Below are 27,926 nucleotides of genomic sequence, written 5' to 3'. Positions count from 1 at the left end.
AGAAAATTTCGTATCAGAAGCGTCATGCTAAATAGTATCAATACCTCACAAACATTTTCCTGGAAAAATAATACACATAACTATTTTTTTTTCAGTTACAAATAATCAGACCTATATAATAAGAGCTGTTTCAAAGTCCCACTTGCCGCCTTGGGCCAGTGGGCGGGGTCTTGGAGCTACTACGTAATGTCACTGCGCAAACACTTTTTGTTAGCAGGTGACATCAACACACAAAAAACGTGTTTTTTTTTGTTTTAGTTGCATATTTTACTGTTTTAAATGAGTGCTCTCTCGTCCATGGTGCTTTTGTAGTGTCGGTATTTTCATAAACATTTTTTACAATCTATACCCTAAAGAATAGGTTTAATTCGAAAAATACATAGTAGCACATTTACAATGATATATAATAATAAATTTTCAGGAAATATTATACGGAGTGGGCAAAAAGTCCGTAGAAACTTTAAAAATGAATAAAAACCTGAAAAATAATCGAAATAAAAAACGGTTTGCAGGGTTAGCATCGCTAGGTCACGGGAATTTTTTTAAGAACGGGAGGGGGGGGGGTAACTCTAAACAGCCGACAGGTGGCACTGACGTACACAAGTCAAAGGAAAATGTATCGATCCGGCCCATCCAATCTGTCGGAACTGAAAGATGAGGCGAGAGGCACCATCCGGACCTACTGCACTCTGCCGTTGCTGGGTTTGTGACTCGTCTGCAATGTGTTATTCCCTGTGGTGGTCATGTAGAACACTTACTGTTGTAATAAACGATTTGGAGACACATTCTGTTCGATATTTACGCATATTTTCTTTGACTTGTGTACGTCAGCGCCACCTATCGGCTGTTTTTTTAACGGTGAAAAAACTCCCGTGACCTAGCTATGCTAACCTTGCAAACCGTTTTTATTTCGATTATTTTTCCGGCTCTCATGAATTTTTAAAGTTTCTACGGACTTTTTGTCCACCCTGTATATACGTATATTCAGGAAATATTATATCATCTTTACAGGTCTCTTCCTATATTATATACATTTTATTAGGCTTTAAAGTTATTCTGGATTTTCTTTGGGAAATTAAATTTTAGAGACCGCTTCCGCAGTGAGAGCCTCAGTTCCGCAAGGATCCTGTTTATGCCCTCAGCTCTTCTTACTTTATATTAACGATATTCCTGAACCTCTGGTAGGAATCATAGCACTTTTTGCTGACGATGCTATCATACTCACCAATCATAGGAAATCTAAAAAATGCCGTGAAAATCTTCAAGAAATCGTCGAGGCCATTGAGAATTGATGTGGCATCAACGAGATTGAGCTGAACCACAGCAAGTGCCAATTTATTTGGCTCACAAGAAAAACGGACCCAGGAAACGCTCCCATCTACGTATATCGGTGGAGCGGCCGTGGAACCAGTGAGAAAAGTAAAATACCTAATAAATACCTAATAATATTTTATAGGCTGTATTCTGGACCGGCCAATGACTTTTGGTCCGCAGATTGACTATGTCAGGAACAAGGCCACCCAAGCCTTGGCATGCTCTCCAAAATGACATTTCCTCAAGCTCGTCTCTCCTTAAAGAATAAAGTCATACTATATAAATCTATACTTCAACCAATTATGACATATGCAGCCCGGGTCTGGGCATACGCAAGTCATAGCAACATGCAAAAACTACAATCTCTCAGCAAAACAAGATGCTAAGATCTCTTGTGAGGGCACCTAAATTTATACGGGGAGCTGACATCAGGAAAGACCTGGGTATACCCCTTATACTGGACTTCATCAAGGAGCTATCTACGACCCACTATGACAAACTACAGAACTCTGAATATGGCCATCTCAATGAGATAATGGATTACGATCCATTACACAGAGAACAATATACCATAGGCCAAAAAGGGTATTGCACTCTGACTGGACACTCTACTGATAAAGAAAATTATGTTTTATATTATTATTTCGTTATAAATGTTTTCGAGAAAAAAAGAAAAAAAAAAGAATTAAAAAAAATTGAATTGAATTAGAAAAAAGAGGAGATAGATTTGAAAATATATTTATACTGTGCATTTCTATTTTTTCTGTATAAGTCATCCTATTATATCCCACTTTTTATCTACTTTTCCACTGGTATATTGTACTCATTCTTGTATCCGTATGTGTTATCTATAGGTCTTATATGTATTGTATGTGTTATATGGTTTTTATCTACAACGATTTTTTTTTTTATTATTGAATATTTCAATTTTCCCCCTTATTTTGATCTTTTAGAGCGCATAGTACATTTGTACTTCGGACATGACGTTGGACTGGACTTTAGTTTACTCTTACACAAACACATACTCATGCTCTACACATACATGTACAAACTTGTCTTTCTTCTTCACAACGCCTCAGAAAGGCTATTTGTAAGTCATCAGACACCCTCATTGGGCTGGGAAACGACGAAATAAATTAAATTCTGTTCTGTTTAGTGATCGCTTCCCATTGTAACCCCAACATTAAAAGAAAACCACAAAAGCTGTTCATCTGCATCTCACGCATGGGTATCTGCAGGATCGAAGGGGCACAAGGAATTTCATCAAAGAAATTTTGAGTTGCCAACCTTGCAAAAAAAAAAAAAATTAACAGAAAGTGATTAAAATAGCATATACAATGTATTTTTTTTTTTTAGATTTTTTTACGAAAATATTTAAAACAAAATTATATTTTTGGTCGGCTTGAGGGAGCGACACGAGCCCACATGCACCCCCCCCCCTTATGCGTAAGCCTCTGACAGGCACAGCAGTCAAACTGTTCTAGTTTATTGCTCCTAAATGTCTTGGGTAAGCTACATAAAGTAGAGGGTATGGAAATGGAATCAAAGGCGAACCTCATCCAGAAGAAATAAGTGCGGAAAGCAATACAATCGCAATTTGACAATCTGATCCCGAAAAATTCGAACGCAGAACTCAGACACCACTGTGCTATCACACAAAATGTGAACGTGTATATACTTTTAGTTTAATTCGAATCGTTACTAGAAGTAGAAGCCAAGTGTCACTGTTTGAATTACATGAATTTCCCTTTCAGAGAAGAAAATTAAAAGTCAACATGCGATTATTACACCAACAAGTATATGGTTCAAAAATACCACCCACGTGATTATACCATAAGGGAGGGTGAGGCTTGAACTGCTGAAAAGTTCATTTCTATTAGCATTCAAAATAAAATTTGGATCGCACTTGATTTCTCACTCACATTAAAACGAGATTTCACTTTTTTGAAACCAATCTCCAGATGGAATCGAAAAATTTGGAAAATAAAGTGCTAAGTCAGTTTCAAGAGTTTTAGGAAATTAATTTTCGGAATCCAAAGCTGAGAATAAATAGTTTTCTTCTTTGATTCAAGTTAAATTTGGCAAACTTAAGTTCACAGTTTCAAGAGCCATTTAGTCTTCGGAACTCAAGTCGCACAATTTTAAGAATGAGAAAACTCTTCTGTAAACATATTACTTAAGGAAAATTCATCCATTGTATATCGAGACTTCCTCGACGAAGTCTTTTCAGTTTCCAATGATACCATTCCACGCGATTTCCCCTTTTCATTATATATATATCGCTTAAGGAGCTCACACACAATCAATTCCTTAACGCTTACTAAATGTTAGTTAATAATCAAGACTTGATAGATCCCGAGCACCAAGTCAATTGAAAAATTGGTATTAGCGCCTGAAATTTTCTATGCGTAATTTCTTTATTAGAGTCCAAGAACAACACAAAAGTTTTGGAAAAGATGTCAGCTCATATACCTACTTAAGGCAATCAAGAGCTCTGAAATTTTTTTTTTTTAATTTTTTCTTTGAAAATAAAATATGCTTGGCTTCTAAGAAATTCGGCGAATTTTTTACGAAATTTTTTTACGATTTGTCAAGCCCTGATTACTAGGAGGAAAACTCGCATACTTTAGCATTACGCAAGCATTTCTGTTTCCAATATACAAGTATACTCAACCATTTAAAAGTGCGGGCCACTAGAGTGATCTGGAGCAGCACTGTCGCAGGTCACTTGAATGATAGGGAAATGCACCGCTTGAGTGATCTGAAATTGTGCCGCGGGCCACTTAAATTATCTTGCAATGTGCCCCCGGCAACTTAAGGAATCCGGAAATGTGCCGTGGGCTGCTTAAGTGCGCTAAAACTGTGCAGCTCACTCAAGTGATGTGGAAATGTGCTGCGTGCTATTTCAGTGACCTGATAATGTGTTACTTAGTTCATTTTTGTAAAATTAAGTTTGGGTCACGGGCCCCTATCAGATGACTCCGTGGGCCATGAGTTGAGCATGTATGCTATAAAACGTCAATCGACGTTCATATTTATTTCAGCAGCTCCGTAACTGAATGTAACCCAGTGATATCCAACTATATTTTTGCCCGTAGCTCCCTTTCTATGTTGGAGAAATATTCACGTTTGGTTCTGAGGTAGTTTCGTTACCATGAAGGGTTCCGTGCGAACCAAAAGTTGGAAACCTCCAAACCATTACATCGACTTACAACCCACTCTTTACATTCTATTGTTTATGTATTTTTCATTGGATTATCCCCCCCCCCCAGACTTATCCACAAGCATGGCGTATATGAATTTGCGAGTTTTAAGGGTCATTTGAATGGGGCGGCTTATAAGCCACAGGGGCACCAAAAAGATGTTTCGTACTGGTGAGAATTTTGTCTCGGAACCCCCCCCCCCCCCAATTCCATCATTTTGTTCCCCCAGATTTGCTCACCCGGTTAACCAGGAACTAGAGATTGAATGAGCAATCAATATTTTATAACATAACGATAATCCAAATCCGATACAACCTACGACTTTTTGTTTCCTGACCTCCCTAAGCCAATTTCAGATACTAAATGCGTTTGGCGAAGGAGATAGATTGCTTCAGACAAATTTTAGAAAGGTGAGTGGGGATTTTTTTTCCTTCGCAAAGATAGAAGAATTCCCGGTTTTTCTCACAGCTAATGCAATAATCTTGTCCTTTTTTTGTGTGTGGCTCAGATTTACAGAAAAAGCACTATCTCTACGCAAGGGGAAAACGAAGGAAGGAAAGCCACCCGTTATACGTGAGACAGACTATCCATTGCTTGTTTCAGAACAAACACATCAATTGTCATTCTCCTCCCACTACAAAATGCGATAAGGTCTGGTCATTGTTAACATGGACAAAGCGGAGGCGACTACTAGAATTGAATAACGAGCGCCATGCTTATCTGCCCAAGAGAGCTTTTACCCCCACCCCCCCTTCTGCTTCAGACAATAAACTTGACTTCATTTTATGTGTGGATTTTTTTTTGTTCTCCGTTTTTCGTACCTATTTTATGAGTTAAGAGTAAAAATTAACGATTTACTGAATAATTGAAGAAAATTACATATTTCCCACACCAACAAGTTACACCCAGGGTGTCCAAACTTTTGGAGATCGCGGGCCACTTCAATGATGTGGTAATATGCTACGGGTTTTTGTTTTTCCTTTCTTTCAATCCGAGCACAACTCTGATTTATCATCACGGGCAATACTGCCGATAGTCGGCTAAAGTTGGTTTTCTGTGGTTCCCAACTTCGAGGCGCAAATGTGAGTCGATCTCCCCGTTAAAAAGTCTCGCCACAGAGAGCAACAGACCTACAAACAGTACAAATATACAGTCACTACACATCACTCACTTAACTTCTGAGATATAGATGGCAGCACTGAAAAATCATACACAACACTAGATAATCACTCAGACTGTTAGGTACACACACTTACAATTCCGGCACAACTCGCTAGGTAGTAAATTGCCTATGGCGATAGACCTGAGTCGTGCTCGGTATAAAAAAAAAAAAAAATACCGATAATGTTGGGCCGGAAGTGTGAGTATGTGTACCTAACAGTATGAGTGCGTATATAGAATTGTGTGAGTTTTTAGTGGTGCCATCTACATCAAAAATTCTGGGTGAAGCGTGATGTTTGAATATCTGTACCGTTGTAGGCATGTTGCAAGATAATGGGAAGATCGGCTCGCATTCGCGCCTCGAAGTTGGGAACTAAAGAAAACTCATGCTTGTTGTTTAAGTGATCTGTAAATTCGTCAAAGGCAGCTCAAATATCTAGAACTGTGCTGTGAGTCACTTAATTGAAGTGAGAATGTGCTATGGGGGTCACTTAAGTGATCTGGAACAGCACCCTGGTCATTTAAGTGACCTCTAAATAAGCCGCGAGTACTTAAGCGATGCGAAACTGGACCGCGCATCACTTAAGTGATCTGGTAATGTTCTGCTAAATTCATTCCTACAAAATTAGGTTGTTGAGGTCACATTTGGCCTGTGGGTCATGGGTTGAGCATGTATGAGTTTCACCCTCACCTTGTACTATACTGATTCCGGTACATGAAAAAAAATATTAGGAATTACTACTATACAAACTTTCAATTTTAACACCAGAAATCATACCCATAGAGCAGAGGTGACAAACTGCCCCCTCACCCAAAGGAACTACTGGCGGCCAACGACGTCCAAACAAGATCGAGAAAAAAAATATCAATTTTTAAAAGTAAATAAAAGCTTTTTAAATAATCAATCTGATAGAAGCAATTTAGGAAAAATCTGAAACGACCATAAATTAATCCACCTGGATTCATAAAGGCCCGCTGATACAGGGTGATCAGCGAATAAGCCCTTATTTCAAAATTAAATATCTCTACAACAAAGATCAATAGAATTATACGGTAAACGGTACGTTTATTAGCAAAACTGTAAGAATGTCGTACAGAAATTTCGAAAATTTAGTTTTTTTTAAAATTTTTTAAAATTAAAAACAAAACAAAACTGGGGATTTTTGGGTTCCGAAAATCCTCATTTGTGTGAAGAGAAACCACTGCATTCGCCTAAAGTTACTGCATGGGCTGCGGTATGCGCCATGTGTGATGACAAATTGTTCCAAAAGTGTAACGTAACGTTCAGTAGTAATCGTTTCTCGCACGAAGAAGGGGCCGATAATGCCTCTGGCGCATACCGCAGCCCATGCAGTAAGTTTAGGCGAAGTTAGGGTAAGTTAGGCTTTCGGAACCCCAAAATCTCCAGTTTTGTTTTTTTTTAATTTTAAAAAATTAAAAAAAACAACTAAATTTTCGAAATTTCTGTACAACATTCTTACAGTTTTGCTAATAAACGTACCGTTAACCGCATAATTCTATTGATCTTTGTTGTAGAGATGTTTAATTTTGGAATAAGGGCTTATTCGCTGATCACCCTGTAGATGAGTAATGCATTGAAAGCAATATATCATCCCTGTATAATATTTTTTTTTTGTTGAAATATCGAGATCAAACAGTTCTGTAAGGTAGGTTTACATAACACATTTCCATGATACACTTGAACAATTTTGATTTAAATAAAAGAATAAAAAAAAATTTTAAACACAAATGTTTCTTTATTCCTTAACCCCTTCAGTACTGACGGTATTTTAAAGTATCACAAACTTTTTGACCACCGTATAACATCCCTTACATACGTGGTATTATAAAGTACAAAGGCTGCATAACTATATATAACATAACTTTACGATTTCCAGATGACAGCACAAGTCTGGGACTATTAGTTAAATATGATATAATTGATAAAATTCAGTTAGATGTTCCACCCCCTGTAAAAGTGTTTACTGCGTCATACAAAAGTGTAATGCAGTAAAACATTGCTTTTACGAAATGTTTCATAACAAATGTACAAAACAAATTATGGCTTTCTTTGCGTTAAAATAAATATTCATTATTATGTACAGGGTGATTATAAAAAAAACTATTCCGACATATGGGCCCCTAACTATCATACCATTCACAGAAACTGAATGAAATTTTGGCATAAGGTATTTTGATGCATGCGCTCAAGAATGATATGGAAAACAGTGTCACTCTAACAGTTACGGTTACAGTGAGAAAATTTCGAAAATATCAAATGGCAACACCAAGTTTTTTGTATTGGAATGTGATCTCCATCGTGAAAAACCCTAAATAGCGTTCGAACGGCAACTGTAGCATGAAAATCACCGGCGGTAGATAGGCTAAAAGTGAGGACAACCAATAAGGGCAGAGAAGCAGCATAAAATAAAGCATTTTATTGTGTTTCACAAATTTTCCACATGACCTTGTGGAGGACTAATCAGGCTGGGATCTCAGCTGAAGAAACGGTGTAACGAATGAAACGAACATTAATGCTCTGGTGCACGGCAAAGTCCTTTTTACTTTTTCCTTGCCTAGCTCCGGGGATTTTCGTGCTACAGGTGCCATTCCAATTCTATTTAGTGTTTTTCAGTGTGGAGATCGCATTCCAATACAAAAAACTTGGTGTTGCCATTTGATATTTTCGAAATTTTCTCACTGTAACCGTAACTGTTAGAGTGACACTGTTGTTTTCCTGTTTTCCATATCATTCTTGAGCGCATACCTCAAAATACCTTATGCCAAAATTTCATTCAGTTTCTGTGAATGGTATGATAGTTAGGGGCCCATATGTCGGGATAGTTTTTTTGTAATCACCCCGTGTTTAACATATTGGAATTGATATTTTTCACTTTTACAGTAAGCGCATAGAGATGACGAAACTTTCAATTACCAGGTAAATTAAATCATTGTGTACCTAATAATTTTTTGAAACTTTTCTTTGCTCTTTTGTTTATAGGTCTTAATTAGAACTAAAATGACCAACCAAAATTCTTACAAGATAATCATTTCATTTTTTCATACTGTGGGGGGCTTTATTCATACTCATTTTTCATTTTTTTTCTTTTTTTCATACTGAAAGGGTTGAAAGAGCAGGTTTACCTCAGAAAATGTGAATTCAACATTCGGGAAAAAAAAGGTTTTTTTTATTCATTCAAGGCCATTTTAAGACAGAAAGGGAGGCTCACGAGCATGGGCGTTACGAGGGGTCTGGTCCTCCCCCAAAATGTGAGAAAATAGGGAAAAAGATAGCCAAATCTATTGTTCTATCACTTTGGTTCCCCCCCCCCCCCTCCCCACGAACGAAATTTCTGGCTACGCCCCTGAGTACGACGGGACATGCTAGAAACTGGCAAAAACAAAGAGAAATATGCTTCTTGGATACAACTCGGTGGCATTCCAGTTGAAGAGGAAAATAAAAAACGAAAATTGCGGAAATGGCTTATAGTATTTAAAACATTCAGTTTAAACAGGCTTATGAGTTTTACAAACGGCAACGTTCCCCCGTGCTTTGGCATGTGTTTCCAACATTCAATTATTATCTGAGTCAGCTCATGACCATTTCCTTCATCCCATCTATATATCCAGTGAATTTTTCGGAAAAAATTCAATTTCGTAAAAGAAAATAAGTCATTTAGGATAGACCGATATACGCTATACAGTTTTCATGGGTTCTCTCACGAGATGGTACAACACTCGCGCAAAAGATGGCGACACCACTCCAACTCATTTGTCCTATTGCCGGGGAAGTACCTAAATTTCGGTGAAATTTGAAATAAAAACTGAAATTTCCGTACATCGATAGAAATATTTTGATCAAATAAGAACAACAAAAATGTTTTAATGCAAAATTTAAAAATAAATAAAATTACATGTAACAAGTTTCATATATTAAAAGTTCTATTTAAAAAATCAGTCATTGATCAGCCTGATTCAGGGCCGGAATTGGAATGGGGCAACTATGCCGGGCTTGAAGAATTTGGGGAGAACAAAAAATACTGTTGCAAAACTATAGAATCTTACAATCGTGTTTGCCCCCACTCACAAAAACCCTAGTTACTCCCCCGATTGACATGACGACATTGACAAATAGAAATTTAGAAAACATGAAATATTTTGGAATACGAAGTATCATTTGACTATGCCTACTGTAATGTAAATATTGTATGTGTATGATACAGCAATGTTCTTCTAAAATTGAATTTTCAAACACTATTTTGATGAAAATATTATCCATCCTGTAAAAAATAGGAAATCGTACCCCCCCCCCCCAAAAATAGCTAAGAAAATATGAATAAATAAATATTTCATTATATAGAGAAATACGTCCTATTCACTTATTAATGCAAAATATTACAGCAAACTGGCTATAGGTAGAGATGCTGATTTTTTGGAAAGAAAAATTCATCTCTGCTCTACGGGAACTCGAAACCTCGCCCTCTCGTATGGCGGACGAGTGCGCTACCACTACGTTCTAAGGGGGAAATACAGTATTTGATTTCCTTCTATAGCGTAGTGGTAGCGCACTCGTCCGGCATACGAGAGGGCGTTGTGGTTCGAGTCTCCACAGAGGCTATGTGTAATATTTTTCTTTCCAAAAAATCAGCATCTCTGCGTAGTGAGTTTTCTGTATATCTTACAGAAACATTTAATTGTGTCAGAGTTAGAAATGAATGATATGCAGAAACGAATCAGATGGGGAAAAACAACCAGTTTTTGTCAAAATATCAAAGAACAGCAAATACAATAAAACAGAACGATAGGAAAAACTACCATATTTATATTATAGACATGGAGGAGGGGGGAAAAACAATCTCCGGAAAAAAAATGAAGCAATAAAGTGGAATGGCAAAACACCTCTCATATGAGACGGAGAAACATAATATAGTAATGAAACAAAGCAATAAAGTGGAGAGAAAACTTATCTTCCCAAGCCTTTGCTATTCTAAAAGAGGGAGGAGAGAGAGATTCCACAAACACAAGCTCGTTCCCCGGAATGAACGGAAGCAGGAAATCGGCAGTCATCTCCAAGCAAGAATTCCCGGAAAATTCCAGGAGAAATGGGAAAACAGGAAGGGAATCGCTCAACGTGCACGCACAGGTTTGCCAAGCGGAGGTATTTCCTATTAAAGCTTTACCTTCCTCCAAACAACGTTTATAACCGACCCAATGGCTGGCGTAACTGTTCGAAAACGGTAGCAACTTATGAAACGAAAATTCGCACAACTCCATTTAAGGCAGTGATTTCTCTCCTCTCTCACGGCAATACGTAGGGTAAAAATCTCATCATTCGAACGACCATGAAATGAAGTAGTTTCGAGGCAATTTTGATTTTCAAAAGAAAAACGAGTTTTTTTGTTGTTTTTTTTTCATTTTTATTTCCTGTTCCAAGCCACATTTATTCTGATAAGGGCACACGGACAAGAATGGTGATAAGATACACAGTCGGCCCACAAATTCGAGGCTTTTTTTCTTCAGGAGAATAAAAGATAGTTCTTGATTAGATGAAAAAGTGACGAGTGTCTGAAGATAAAATATGCATTTCCGTATTATAGAAGTAAATGACTTGGCTTTTGTTGAAGGCAGAGATCGCATTTTTTCCCAAGACAGTTTATGTTGTTATCAAAGGTTTGGAATTTTTGAGAGCAACCAATTTAATTATTCATTCCAGTATACAAGAACAACAAAATTCAGATGATTTTTCTTCTCGTTATTCAGATTTTCTTTTTTTTTAAACTGAGAGCGATTCACAAATAAGTGAAGTGACAGGTCCAGAATTTGCGGAGAAATTAATTGTTTGTATGAATACGCAACCGGGCATTATCAATCAAAAAAACACAACACTCGAAAAACATTAGGAAAGAACAACATTAGTACAGGATTAGCGAGAAATTTTTCCCACTTCAAAGAAGTCTGCAGTGTATTCTGCTGCTCTAGATAATGCAACATGAGAATTGAATAAAAAATAGTGCAAAAATCTGGCCACAGGTGGCACTGAAGCACACACATATGAATATTGAATACGCTTACTGATGAAATTGTTTAATATGTATCACCAAAACTGCTCAATATGCACCTTTAATTTTGACCAATGTTCTCTAATCACAAAACCACAACTGAACTAAGTCTAATATATTCTGGCAAACTCACTAACAAGGAAAGGGTCACATGCACATGGTGACGTCTTCAAAAAGTCTTGAAAAATTACCATTGATTCTACTCATTCAAATATGCACGAGGGGGGAGATCCGACGGAATTATGGGCCAGTAAAAAAAAGTGCAAATATTAATATTTTGATCGCCAATAGAGCCCAAGAATGATTTCAAAATCCCGCAACCCTAGAGCTTTGGAGTGACGTCATTCAAACAACACACGATCAAGTACAGCACAGACAAAGAAAGAGGAAAAAAAAGAGAAATCGACAAGAGATTCTAGAACAGAGAGGCTGGAGGAAAGAAAGTAAGGGAAAAAAGAAGCTTTTTATGTAGATATCGCCAAAAAGCGCGAGAGGTAACAAGTATCCAACTGTAATTATTTTTAATATTTTCTTGCGGTGTTAATAATTGCATTCCGCCTCTAATTTTTTTGTTTTTATGCGTTTCTAAATGAGATGATAAATGCCCTTGAATTTTTTCATAATTTCTTGAGGACGACACCTTGAGACCATTTCCTTGTAAGTTCAGCTGTGGAAACTATAGTTTTGCGATTAGAGCACATTGTTCGAAATGAAGGGGGATATAGAGCAGTTTTAGTGCCACATATTTTCATTTATATATATAAGCATATTCAAAATTCATGCGTGTGCTCCAGCACCACCTATCGAAGAATTTTTTTTATTACCAAGTGCATCATTTGAATCATCTACAGTAAAAATATTGTTTCATTTAGATCAGCAGAACGCGCTCCAGACCTCTGAAGTGTTCTTTGCCTACCGAGCCTGGGGCAACCACCAATGGATGGAACCTTCATTTCCCATCCAACTCCACTCGTTGGAAATTGATAAAAATAATTGAAATAAATCCGATATATGACCGGAGTTGGTGTGCGGTAAAGTAGACCTCTGAAATGGGAAACTTATTTCTCGCTAACTCTGTAAGGTACACAATTATGAAGCACACATAGCTTCATAAATATTTATGGATGGCACCATGCAGAGGTTACTATGTCTTATGTTCCTGATTGGGTTCCCACTGAGTCACCGCCAACAGTATGTTTAACTTTTGACGGTGACTAAGTGCTCAAGCAACTCGTCTGCACTGGCCCGCTAGATCCTTATCAGCCTCTCTTTTAAAAATGCTTGGACCCTGTGGGTTATATTACATTAAAAAGGTCACACTCTCCCTCCCCCCCACATCATATGCATTTTGTTTCTTCAGAGGTGTGTTTGTGGCTCTTTCAATCAATGGCGTCGGAGCTCGAGTATCCACAGAAATTTATGGCATGGGTTTAAGCACCCACTGAATTCATTCAGAAACCAAAATTTCTTACGTAAAGATGAAGACGAGCACCCACAAGTTCCAAACATTTCCACGATCCTGCCTCCAATTATCTGCCATGTGACTTCTCTTTTCCTTGATTTTCACCAGTGGAATTCCAAGGCCGCAGGGAGGAAATGTGATGTTGAGAACAACTGACACTTGTGCTCACTATGTTTGAATGATCTCTCACTCCGAGAGCGCAATGTCATGCTAATGTAATTTTACAGTAACAAAAATCAAACACATTTGGCATCCATGATATATGCTGCGTGTTTCTCCGACAGCCCTCATAACGGTTTTTATTTGATCGCATGCATAATATTCACAGCTCTCCTTTATAAAAACTCGCTCAAATAACGTATTTATTACACCGAGAAATTGCGACGAATTTAAGATACTCATAAAGCTTTTCAAAAATAGTACAAACATAGAAAATTCGAAAGCTCAAAACCTATTCTTTATATGAAGGATGAGATTCTGAAGAAAAAAAAAATCCGCTATCATAATGAGCTTGTGTACCGGATGATGAATGAGTTCCAGAGATAAATGCAAAAATGGAAAAGCGAAGAAACAGCAGCAAGACATTTTTTTTTTCTCCTCTCGTCTTAATTTCTTTATCATTTTTCCACCTTCTCTTTCTTTCTCAGAGAGGTCTGTTGGATCGATTCCTGATGTCCGTGAGAAATGAGTTTCTTCCGAAGAAAGACAATGAAACGAAACGCGGAGCAAAATACTCTGGTGAGGATTCCATGATTCGCACACGAACCAACCAAGAATACAGGAAAAAAAAACAGCATCGTTATTATTACTTCGTGGAAGCATTAATCTAGACACTGATGAAGATATTTCCTTGCTCTCCTAAAAGAAAATGGATTCTGCTGTTGAGTGTGTGTCTGTGTTGCAACTTATTCCTTTCTTCTTATTTTTATACTGTATTATCTCTGTTCCAGAAAAGCGAAATGATGTCCATTACAGGGCAGACAAAATCCATATTAAAGAAGAAGAAGAGAAAAAAAAAATATATATATATATATATATATTACATTACAAACCAGGTTTTCAAATCGATGTTGGATAAAGTTGAAAGTGTCTCTTTTCTTCATTAATTCAGAATCTGTTATGAATATTATATATAAAGAGTAAAACGTACGCGGTGTTATTTCGAAAAGAGCTTGCAAATTACAATCTCAGCTGTAGCAACAGATTCCCGTAAAAATAATGGTTAAATGACGTTTGTTTGTTTTTTTTTTACAGGAAGAGGTATCGTCTTCTCTAACGTCTAACTTTTCTTTTTGCTTGTGGTACGTTCAATGCATCGGAATCCTTAAAGGCTCACGTGGTTTTTTCAAGGGCATTCAGTGACGAAATGCCAAGCCATACCTAATTGCAGAGATCCATCCAGACTTTTTTTGCAGGGCCCTGTTTTTATGAAAATGGTCATTAAATTTACGAAAAGTAAATAACCTTTCGGAAAGTGAAACATAATTCAGTTATTTTTTTACAAAAGAAATGAAACGTGAAATTCATTGTTCCATTAATTTGTATTTTGTAGGTCTGTTTTCTGGACTTGAAATTTTTTCAGATCTGGACTTATGCGAAAGATATGGAAAACGGCCCCAAATTCGAAGCTGGACAGACTCCTGCTTGATGATATATTAAGATCAATTAACCATTCTAAAAAAAACTTAATCCGACGCTAAAATAATAAAAAATAAAATAATGTTCAGATTCTTGAATCAATTCCAAATTTTTTTTAAAATTTCACGAATTTTCTACAAGTAAACCAGAACATCATGGGGGGGGGGGTCTAAAACATTTAAATGCTGCGACAAGTACATATTGCGCCGTAATCGAGTTATTTCTGGCGCGTTGCGGTGCAAAAAAAAATTCTCCAGTATGGAGCCTTCCAGCCAAGCAGCTGAGTACAATCTATTCAAAATGCTGTATGGCTTATATCAGCATTTTGAAGGCTGAAGAAATTCTGGATGTGATGGCATGTTCACGTGTCAAGTTGCATTTCTAGTGAATCATTTTGCGGATCATATCTAGTTCTAATACAGTATTATCATTACCCTTTTTCTGCATTAATCAACAAAACATAGCTGGAGTCTCCACGAGTCACTTTTTTTTGCATAGGCCTACCAACTAACTTATCTAAACATAATATACATATATGGATTCACAATTGCTCTCTTTAAACTATCTCCTTTAATAATTGTGTTGACAATAATTTATTAGTTTGTCATTCTGCATAATTTTAATTAGGGTTTTGGGTTAGGTTCAGCCCTTTCAATTTCATACAATCTCGAGGGTTCGTCAAACATTTCTTCCCGCTCCATATTTCGAAGGATACGTGGTTGTTCAAACTCAAAACTATTAGGAAAGAAATCATAAAGGAAAAAACCCCAGTAAAAAATGAAAATGACAAAAAAAAGTCCTCAAAGCTTTAGATACGGTCACCAAATAGTAACCGAGTGCGATGGAATGGTGGCACTCTCAGGCAGACAGCGTCAGTATAGTTTATCCAGGGTCTGGCAACCTCGAATAGCTAAGGGTGTAATGACCGATATATCGATCAGAGAGAGACACGCGTAGACACGGAGAGGTGAGTGTAACCGCTTGCTAGCTAAGAAAAGAAAGACGCCGAATTTCCAATGCACGACGTTATGATATCAATGTAACGGTTCGAGTCAATTTCGAGTTTATATTCGAATCAGTTCTTGGAGAAAAAACGCCAGTAACATACTAAAAAAAATTATAAAACTGTTTCAAGATAATCACCCTTTTCCCTGTTATACGAATAAAATACCTATCAGCCTAATTATCTTTCTTAACTATTAAGAAAATACATTGCATGTAATTTATTATTTCGATTTTTTTTTTTTATCAATTGCCTTAAAAAATCAAGGGGAAGTTACACCAGATTTTCGTACGCTAAAGTGAATAATTCATCGTTAAGAATTAAATAAACATTCAACACAAAACTAGAAGCTCAAATGGTTTGACTTTTGGGGATAAGTTATCTCATTTGATTTGCTCAAAGGTAGAATTTTACGACACATATACACCATACATGAATACGGAATTTTCTCTTTCCAACGATATAACACATTAGTTTGTATATTTTTTACTTTTGATTACTTTTGAAGCTATGTGTGAATTACCAAGACACCATTTTGGACATAAAATAGGTCAAGTTTCACCAGATTCTTGTTTTTTTTTTTTTTTTAACTCTATGGACCCATAAGATCTTAAACATTACTGGTGTGAGACTCATTTCGCCTTGTATACGTAGACACCTTGTTTACTTTGATAGCTAAGACATAAATTATATTCAATGCAAATTTTTGGAAAATTTTGTTATACCCGAGTTTGTGCTCGTGCCTCGAGTGAGCAAAGATGAATTTTTCAACATAAAGCCACATAAATAAATAAAAATTTCGCTTGAAAATTAAAAAAAACAGAATATTTGCAATAATTATTAGTTTTGAGTAAATCATTCATTCTTTTTGGGACATTAAATTAGCAAAAATATATTATTGAAATAAATTTCGAAATTTCAAAAAAAAAAAAAAAACCACAAATATTAAAACCGCACTGAAATTTTTAACATTTAAAGTTTAAAGAATGAATAAAGATTAAGTAAAAAGAAAATTTTTAAATTAAAAGAATTTCAACTACCAGTTTATGCAAATAGAAAAGGAAAAAAAAAAAAAAAACGTTGCCCCTGTAATTTTGTTTTCTTAGCATCAATATGCGGCTTCCGGAAAAAACAACTTCAATTTCTTCTTTCAAATCCGTACAGTATTCTGGTTGCGGAGAGCTCCTTTTGACACCGACAACTTCAAAAAATACAAATGAAGTTAATAAAGGTACGCTCCTTTTACAATTTACAGTTAAGATGAAAGAATGAAAACAATTTTTCCCTCAGGTGAAAACTTCCGCGAAATATTTTTACGATAATCGGCCGAAAGAAGACAAGCCAGCCATTCATTGGAATAACAGAGACGGCGACGTCCTTGAAAAGGTTGAAAAACGGCGGTCGTAATATTCGTCGCGCCATGCTGTCTGGCTTTCTACACTTCCGCTGGCCAAAATAAAAGCAGCATCTAAATTTCTGACATGCACATCACGCCAGAATAACATCACAGAGATTATGCAAAACAGAAACAAAATTATAACGTGTTTGAGAACACGCGATTGCGATGTTGTTTTCTAACTGAGAAGAATTTTCATTCAAAAATTTCAAGGTAAAATTTAGTTATGGGGGGGGGGGAGGAGAATCTAATAACTGTAACTGCATATAGTTTTTACTTATTTTTATCGATAAACGATTGGAACGCGTTTCATGACTATTTACTATAAAACAGATTATATTACGACCTGGGCTACCGCGCCCTAACATTTTTCTAATATCATTCATAATAGTAACAGCGAAATAAAGTGAAGGTTTTTTTTTTTTATTGTTTCAAGTCATTGAACTGTTTATATACAAATAGTTTACTAAAACAAGAGATCAAGCGAATTAGAGCCATCAATACAGAATTCAGAGGCATATTTTTACTTCAAGATGAAAAATCACTCAAAAAATCGCTTCTCAACTGATCAGGATGTTTTTTCAACCTTTTCCCTCTCCCTATAGGCTATCTTAATTTTAATTTTTGTTATTCCAGGGTTCCCACAAAATTCTGCTCGATCATTTCGCTAACCAAAACTAATATCTCCCCGACTTTCCTTAACCAAAACTCCGAAAGAAAAAAAATATATAGGCTAATTCACAATCTTAACCATCCAAATTTTGAATTTTTGTTTTTCAAGTTTGTTTTCTTCCCCTCAAAAAATTTTTACTTGACTTTTATCGAATTTTTGCATATTTTCTTGACTCGCCAAATATTTTACATTTTCCTTGACCATTTTTCACTTCCGTGACTTTCCAGGTCATTAGGAATTCTGTATTGTAAGATGCAATTCAGACCATGCTCATAATGAAAGGGGAATTATATCTTTTTCAATGAAAGATGCTACAGGTATTTGTAGTTGAAATGCTTGTGAAACTTTATTCTATCACTTACATTTGGCATTACTTTTCTAAAATAGCAAAACATATTCTCCTATTTATTAATGATCTATGTAATTTGGAATTTTACGTTTCCATGATCACTTATGCTGATGATTCTGTATTAATGCATTCATGTGATGATCTTGGCAGTCTTAAAAATCTTGTTAACCACAATATGATATTATTAATTTTTTTGGTTCTGTGATGAATGATTTGAAGTTGAATTAGCAGAAAACAAAATACGCCAATTTCAATCTTATGCAAACTGATTTACATCTTAATCTTAAATTTAACACCCTTGCTTGTGATTTGCAACCTCATTGTAATTGCGATTCAATTCAAGAAGTAAATAGTATTAAATACTGGGTTTAAATGTAGACAACAATTTTAAATGTAAATTCCATGTTCATGAATTACTTAAAAAACTTCGTTTTGTTTTATATAATTTTCATTCAGGGTTGACAAGGTTTTGGACAGTACGGTAAATACCGTGGTTTTTACCGTACTGTCCAAAACCTCCTATTTATAACTATAAGTGAAAAACTTTACGATTTGATGAAGAGGTGACTTCTATAAGGGGCCGTTCAAGTATTACGTCATCATCGATGGGGGGGGGGGGAGTTTCTGATTTGCTGATTTTTGATGACAAGTGGGGGAAGGAGGGGTTTGGATAATGCTTACGTCATCAACCACTCTTTATGAAAATATGAGTTAGGATTCAGCGGGGGCAGAGCTGATGACGAAATTTTGCTGACAAGGCGGGGGGGGGGGGTCAAAAATGGCTAAAATTTGCTTACGTTATACCTGAACGGCCCCTAATCAAATAATAAACTTTATATATTATATAAATAATATTATATTAAAATTACATTAAATATAATAAAATTTTGACATTCAAAACAGTATGTGCAAAGGGTTATATGACTGATATCATGTTATCAAACAATTGAAAACTGAACTGTCTTGAGGTTAGATATTAGATTTATGGAAACATGAAAGATACAAGAATGGGATAGAAATTTGTCACATGAAAAAAGCAATAGATATATGTGTGACTACAGAATGAAATTAAACTTACATACGTAATAATCGAACACTAATAATCAAGCGCAGCTGCGTCTTTTAACATTTGGTAACACATAACTAATTTAGCTGCCTTATCTGTGCCAAGATGATTTCTAAGATAACAAAATTTGAAAATATTCTTTCAATTGATGATTAACTTAGGGGACACGAAAATAAAAAAACAATGTGTTAAAGACAGTCTTTTGATAAGCCTTGCAGTGTTCTTCGAATTGTAAATATAGCTTGAATTTATTCTGTGAAATATTAGCTTCTAATAACTAGAGCAACAATTTAAATTTAACAAAAATTTTGGGTCTTGTAGGCATAATCAGTGTTTGTGAAATTGTGTTCTGTTAGTCATGCGTAGGTGCTACATAGTGGCCTCATTTTCTTCAGATATTTTCCTTTATTTATAATTAGTTTTTGAAAATTGAGAATGTGAAATAGAAAGTTCACTTGAAAATTTAAAGAAAAAGTTTGAAAAGTCAAAATAGAAAAATTTGCATTTAATAAACACTACACCATTGATATTTATTCACATTATATTGGTACCTAATAAAAAATAATATTTATGTTTAGTTTCACAATAATGCAATGATTATAACTGTGACTATGTGTATTTCGTACCTTAAATATAATGTATTTTTTAAAGATAAATGTTTGGACAGATTTCAGCAGGGTTTTGGACAACACTGTCCTAAATACAGTGCTTCATAATCATACATGAAAAATAAGATGTGAAGTAGAAATAACATTTACAACAAACTAAAAAATTGAAAATAGTGTTTATTTAAATAGTTATATGAGTGATATTAATTTACTATCAGATTTCCAGCTTAAAACCATAAATTTGGTGAAACAATTAACTTGGGAAAAAAACCAAATGACACCTTTTTGAAATATTTTTGATTTAGTTAGTTTTATTTTCTGCTAGTATTTTTTTTTATTATTATGTTAGTATCATGGAAAAAAACCAAAAAAAAAACCCAAAGGTTTCTACATAACATTTTGAAACTTGGAGGTTTTGGACAGTTTTTGACACTTTTGGACAGTTTTTCCCACGTGTCCTGTCCAAAACCCCAACCCTATTTTCATTATATTAGTAAGAAATATATTTTTTCTGCTAATTTTTAAAAGATCAGTATTATGCATAGTTTTATTCACTTATAAATTAAGGTGCAATTATACATGGTGGTGATTACAAAATTAATTTACTCCCTTCATTTTTAATCCAAAAAGTTTTTTCAAAATTTTGAGTCAGTGTCAGTCTCATTCTACAATTTTTAGAAATCTTAATCTAATTCCTTTGCCTCATAATGTTCTTTTCGTATTATCCTTTTCCTAAACCGTAATAAAGGCCTATGCAATTTAAAAGATAATTTATTCGAGCAAAGACTTCATATGATTTACCGTATTCCTACTTTCAGGGAAGAAATTTTTAGTAAACATTTTTATTATTTAGCACCGAAATTATATAACTCACTACCATTAAAATACAGAATATACTCACACAAGCTAACATTAAATTCTTAATTTCTATAGATGATGTAGACTCTTATTTTAACCTTTAAAAGGAGCAAATAATATTTTATCCACTCTATCTTTACCACTTTAATTATGTATACATATTTTTTTGCTCCTGTTTGTGTTGTCTGTGTATGAGCGAGTTTCATTTTCTTTCCATATATATGTATATTTTTTATTTAATGTTTTGTTTATTCCGCATTTCTCATCATACATTAGAATTTTTGTCTTTTTTATGCTGTGCATGTTTTTATTTTTATCATTACGTTTTTTATTTGGCATTCATAATTTTCTCTTTTTTATGTTGCATATGCGCCGTTTTTTAATGTTAATGTTCATGTCCTATTTTTTATTCTATTCCTCAATTATCATGTAAAACTTTAATTATCAGTACAGGTATCATATCCTCTGGTATACTGGATGGTATATATGTTTGACAAAAATTAATTTTAAATCTTTATGTATGAGTGAAAAAAAAATTTAATTTTATATTCTGAAAACAAATTTTTTCCCATGCAAGCACAATAAGAACTGCAACACAAGTGAGGCCAGGGCAATTTTAGTTACTTTGATTTCCAAGCCAATGACTAACATAATACACTTGTACATGTAACATTTAATGGAGAAAAATAAGATATTTTCTTCTTCAGATCAAAAGTTACTTAGCAGAAAAGCACTTAGTTTTCATCATAGTCCAACATAATAAATGGTATTGATTACGTATAGCATTCTTAATGAATTGGTGCATGCTGCAAAGTACAGTGAAACCTAAGGACACTGTATGGTAACAGAAACTTGTCTTAAATGGACTCAAATGAGAGTCTGTTAGTGGTTGTAAAATGGATCTGTTTAAAACAGATTATTTCAGTCTCTTGTTTCACACAGGTTTCATTGTATTTGCACAAATATGCATGTGACCCAAATGTTTTGCTGAACAGAAACCTCTCCACTGAATACCATTGGAGCAGAAATCATGACATGCACTTAAGCAGTTTATTGGAGTGTAAAGTTCACTGGGAAGTGTTTCATTGTATCTTTTTCTTAGTGGGACTCTCTGACAAAATTGCTTTTTCAAAACAATTTCTCTAGTAAATAAGTGTCTATTTTTTTACACATTTTGTGCAAACAATTGGACACACCAAAATGAATAAAAATATTTAGTAAGTACTTTGAGAGTGTTTTGAAGTTCATTTGACAATTGCTGTTGTACCATTGTCATTTTGTGCACATGAGGGATAATTAGACCGGGTCCTACAGTTTACTGCTGATTCAAAATGATAGCTTCGACGACTTCTAATATGTGTTTGACTAAAAGGTTGGTGAACTAAATCCTCTGTGGAGACTTTATGCAGTAGCAATGTGTTCTGCACAATCATCTTACTACCATTTCTGTTGTACCTGTCAGGAAAGATTCTAACAAGGATGAATAGGGCAAGACTAAAGATAAGTATTTGATTGAAGATTGATTCTAAAATCATATTCACTTATCTGATTTTAACTACACCAATGAATTGAAACAGGCAAGAACTGCTACGTAACCATACATGGACCTTGTATGAAGCAGAATGCACCTACTCAGCAGAATTTCTAACAAATTGGTGCACATCAGAATAAGTGTTCTGAGTGTAAGTGTGGCCCTAACTTATGTATGTTGTTAGAATCATAAGTGTTTCATGCTCTACTAGAGGTGCCATCACAGGTAAGGACTACAAAAATTAGCTATTTGACTAATTTATCTTCTTATGCAATATATACTCACAGCAATACAATTGTACAGGACTCACACAGAGACTCATATTCTAATGAGAATTTAATAAAGATTACTTCAGTTCATAATAAATAAATAGAAATGATGAATGAAGCATCAGCTGAAGATAAACTCGAAATGGCAATAGTCATCTGAGAGCTCAAAAATATTGATGCAATCAGAAAATCAGCAGCACTTATCAGTTATTCCTACTAACTTTTCCCGCCAACATAATATTCAAAATATTGACACACAACTGAAACCACTGACCAATAAATACAAGGATGTTTATTTAGAATTAACTGCATGCTCTTAAGTTAATACTTTACAAATTAAGATGAATGAAAGTGGCAGAGAAGATGCAGTTGGAAATATGGGCCCCAATATTGCACCAACTGACAGGGTTCCAATCCATATGTATGAAGGGGGACAGCCTAAGAAAACCTCACCTGATGGGGGAAAAACTCTAAGGCACAGTGGTTCTCTTTTCTTATCCGTGACTCCTTTGGCCTTGTTTGCAGCTCCCCAATTATTTTAAAATCTAATAATTTCCGGCACTGAATGGGCACACATCAATGCAAATCCTTATGATGTCCCTAGGAGCCACAAGGCACACTTCAAGAGTCACAATTCTAGCGTGCAGTGGAGCTGGACCGGAATAACTAGGTTGCCCAGACAATGTGATTGTGTATGACCAAAATCAGATTTTATGGAATATTTAAATTAGTGTTTCCCAGAATAGAATATATGTTGAAATCCAATATCTCGAAAATGTGCTTCTGGATATTGAAATTACTTCAAAAGCGTGCTCCCTGACAGGTTAAGGTAATTCTAGACAAGCTACTGAGGAATTCTAGTTAATTGCTCAGTTAGGAATTCATTTTTTGAATGTATTTTTAAATGCCATGCTAGTTTGCTACTAGGTGACTTTACAATACCATAATTTGTGCACTCACAAAGATGCAAAAAAAAAAAAAAAAATCTTGGAAGAGGCACTGAAAATTCAAGTTTATAGAAATTCAATTGCATATAATGAAGCTGTTAATTACAAGCAAAAGAGCCACTCAAGAAAATATATGCATAAATTACAATTGCAAACACCATCTTTAACCCTCCAATGTTAAGCTATGTACTCATTACATCATGGCGGCCAACTGCATATCTTAATTTTTTTAATCCATTATATTATTTCACAATCTCTGCATGTTTTGCATCATTCAAAAGCGGAATAATGTGGCTTTGTACGATCACAACCATAATATTATTTTCATTTATCATATTTTGTTGCAAGTGATGAACGTTTGCTGCTTAACACATAGGGATCCGAGATATTATTGTAAAGAGCATGTTTCAGCCCATTGTGTAATTCAGCCTTGTATAATTCAGTTAGTAGTTCTTTGTCACAGCCAGGAGGCCATGTTATAACTTCGATTTTTGGCAACTGTAGATGTTAAAAAAAAAATTTTAATTATTTTGAAAATATATTTTTAAAATTAATTTTTTAAATTTTTTAAATTTTTTAAAAATATATTTTTAAAAATAAATTTTTAAGTAATACAAGTGGTGCTATATAATATTATAGACAATACTTTATTTTATAAACATAACAAATTATTTAAAAAGTTATCATTTTTTCATTAAACATCTGCCAAAACCAGCGATTTCATTTAAATCTCCTCTGGGCTTGAAGGAGGGGGTTAGTGAGCTAATTTATCGTGCAACATACCTAGGACTTTTTCTTGAAAGTTGTAAATACAAATCAATTTACCAAATTAAAAAAAAAAAAGAAACATAAATAAGAACATGAATTTAGTTTTCAATTATCGGCAAAATCAGGGCTTGACAAATCAGAGAAAAATTCAAGTGCCAGAAAAATTTCTCAGGAGCCAAACATTTTCCTTCCCAAGAAAAATAGTCTTGATAAAAAATTTTTTCAATTTTTCTGAAATTTTGTGATCCCTTTTGTGCTTGTTGACATGCACCGATATGATTCTGAAAATTTTTTGTTGTCCTCAGACTTCAATATAGTGATCATTAATGAAATATTAGGCACCAATACCAATTATTTATTCACTCCATGGTGACCTGACGCCTGGGATTTGTCACTAAATAATGAAAAAACTTTAGTCAGAGATTTAGGTAGATGAATCCAAAAATGGATGCTTAGATGCAGTCTTTTGGTTATGCTGGTTTGATCTATGTACCAAATACTTTGGCTGCTTGACAGGCTATGGCATGGGAGCATCTGCAAGCAGTCAGATGATAAAGCTTGGTGCTAATGTGTCCTCCCATGCTGCATATCTACTGGCAACACCACCAAGGCAATATATGTACAAACAGCATGAGCTGGAAATGTCTCTGGCTCATCTGACAGGCATTTCTTGTTTTGTGGCTTGATAAACCATTCACATTACTTGTGAGCTCAGCAAAGTCAAATCAACAAGTTTTAATAATATGAAGTATGCCTACATACTTGCAACATAAAGGAGGAATTACATGAACTTTGATTATTGTAATTGCATTGCACATCAGTTATTTTTGTCACATGTATTATGAACCCTTACCAGCTATGCTCTTACAAATGAATATATATATATATATATATATATAAAGGCAAAAAAAAAAAAAATCACTGTACAGCACGAATATTGTTCTGACATCACGATTAAATTGACTTGGATATGTTGCCAAGCTGGATACTTGACAGAATATATCACTCAACAGCAAGCATGGTAGCCCAGGTAGATAAAATACTCGTATGAAGTACCAAAGGATGTTTACACGTGTCGTGAGTTTGATACTTGATTTGCTGTCGTCAAAACTTTCCTGACGCAACGGTACAACAGAAATGGCAGCAGCATGAACAAAGAAAACTATTGCTACCACAGAGAGTTCCACACCAAGGTGTTAGCACACCCTCACTACGAGTATAAAAAAGGTGAAATGCTAAATGCTGCTATTCAAAATTGGCAATAAATTATAGGTCCTGGTCTAATTAGCTCTTATATACAGAAAATGACCATAACGTGACAAAAATGATTAAAAAAAGATCAATCACAACAGCCCCAAAGCAGAATGTGATGAAATCAGCAACGTACGTTGCAGAACAATCTGGAAAATTTTTATGGAAAACATAGAAAAAATAATATTGTGGAAATTTTTACTGCAGAACATTTCCAGTCAGCTGAAGGCTTGTTGCAGAACAATGCAAAACATTCTGCTTTGGGGCACAACAGCCTATCCTTATTAATACAATCATTCAGGCCTAATGAATATTGTAAATGGCTAAACAACAAGCAATATGAAGTCCCTAATCTATTTTTGAATCTGTAATTTGCTACATTACTATATTTTTAAATTTGAATTAAAATTTTTTCTGAATTCAGTTTTTAATCCACACAAGCTAGATAAAGAGGTAAAACCGCAGTTATCAAACCATAATAAAGTTGAAGGAGTATATAATGAAACTCAAAGGGACAGGAGCAATGTATCCAGGACCATCATTATAGGGGGGGGCCACACTTTTCCAAACCCCCCTGGCTTAATTTTTCCAATGTGTTAAACCATTTCTAGTGTTAAAATACACTTGAAATGGTATACATGCCTATATATATACACACACACACACATTGAGTATATGTTCTTTGCCCCACCCAGAAAAAGTTGAAAAGTTGACGGTCCTGAATGTATCATTATAAAATTGATGAATTATCATTATAGATCAGAGGTTGACGAAATAAAGAAAAATTTAAGTACCAGCCAAATTTCTTGAATCATTTTTCCCTCCCAAGGAAAAAAATGGTTCTGAATAATGTTTTTTTCCACTTAGTGTAAGTAGAAGTGCTGTTTGTTCTCAAACCCCAATTTAGTGATCACGCATGAAAAATTCTGGGTGCCAATACAGATATTTTAGTCACCATCACAACCTAGCAAATGGGATTTGCTAACATAACAAACTCGATTATAGATGGAATAGCTGCATTAAAACTATGAAAAGTGTTCAGGGACCAAAGAGTAATATAATATACGTGATTATCATGTAGAGGGTATCGTTATATAAGATTTTAACCGTAGTAATTAATGAAATCCACTTAGCATAATCTATAGGCCTAACAATTGCGTTTTTCAGGGGAAAATTTTTGAGTTACAAAATATGGTAAAAATCTGAAAAAAACTTAAAATAGCAAGAAAAATTATTATAACATACTCTCGATTATCAATACATAATTGTCATTCAAAGTCAAACCCTGATATAACAAGCATTGGATCAAAAATTTGGTTTAATACCTACGATTAAAAAAAGGGAACTTCCTATGAGGCAGGACCAAACTTATGTTCATTGTAAACCAGGTTCCCAGTAGCAGAAAATTTAACTGCATTTTATATATATTACAGTTGAACCCTGATTTAACAGCCCTGTCAACCAGACTCATGTGTAGGTCATGACTGTATTTATTAGTTAGTTTAATGTTTGCAGGGCTTGACAAGTTGAGAAAAAAAAATTTGGTGGCAGTCAAATTTCTTAGGAACGTCATACGTATTTTAATTCCAATGAAATCACTAAGGATTTTTTCCTCTGTTTTTTGTTCCTCTCTGAGTTCGTTCGTGCGCAATATAAATTCAAAAATTTCTTTTTTGTCTTTCACTCCAATTTAATAACCATAAATGAAAAATTTTAAAAACAATGCAAATTTTTCAGTCACCATGGCAATTCTCCGGTTTCATCAAGCTTCGGTCTACTGTAATAAGCATCTTGATCAACATATTAACGGTGCATTGAAAATAATTTTGCAGTAGAAAGGTTCTCAAAGCAAACCATTCTTGTTAGATTAGACTTTTATTGTCACATGCCACAGCTTGGTCAGCAAGGGGAAACACATATTTTAACACAGGTTAATGTTGAAGGACCGAGCGGTTAAAGGTTGAATTTTGTGTTTCCTATGCTCTCATGCCCTAGACTTGCTTGCTTTCCCCCTAATTGCAGCCCTGAACTTGCTCGAGTGAATTGGGTACTGATCAATCGTGATGTTGGCATTGAAAAGGAGGCAAGCGTCAAAACATCTGAGAATTATCTTCACTGAAATGATTCTATGTTACAAGGCCAGCAGCACTTGTACCCGAATGGCGCAATGGTAAGATACTAATACACTATGTCCACAGGTTTGATCCTGTGGAAGGATATTAGATAAAAGTTCTTTCCCAGTTTCGTGGCCTGCTTGCCCCCCCCCCCCCATAAATGTGCCACTCCATCTACTCATTGGTTTTCATTGCTTGATCCCAGCTCTGCACCATGGAATTGCATGGCATATACGCTTTTTCTAATAAAACTATG

The 27,926-nt window shown here is 35.0% G+C and overlaps 1 protein-coding gene across 4 annotated transcripts in view; it reads right to left on the bottom strand.

The window, feature by feature from the left end:
• The window catches only part of LOC149081720 (liprin-alpha-1-like), a 132,839-nt gene that overhangs the window by 103,577 nt on the left and 1,336 nt on the right, over nt 1-27,926 (bottom strand). The window lies entirely within an intron of this gene.

The sequence above is a fragment of the Pholcus phalangioides genome, unplaced genomic scaffold (assembly GCF_987345545.1).
Source record: "Pholcus phalangioides strain wild (caught in Gottingen) unplaced genomic scaffold, Ppha-v1.0 ptg000009l_1, whole genome shotgun sequence".
In the NCBI taxonomy this organism is placed as follows: Eukaryota; Metazoa; Arthropoda; class Arachnida; order Araneae; family Pholcidae; genus Pholcus; species Pholcus phalangioides.
This window is presented reverse-complemented; position numbering and strand designations above follow the sequence as displayed.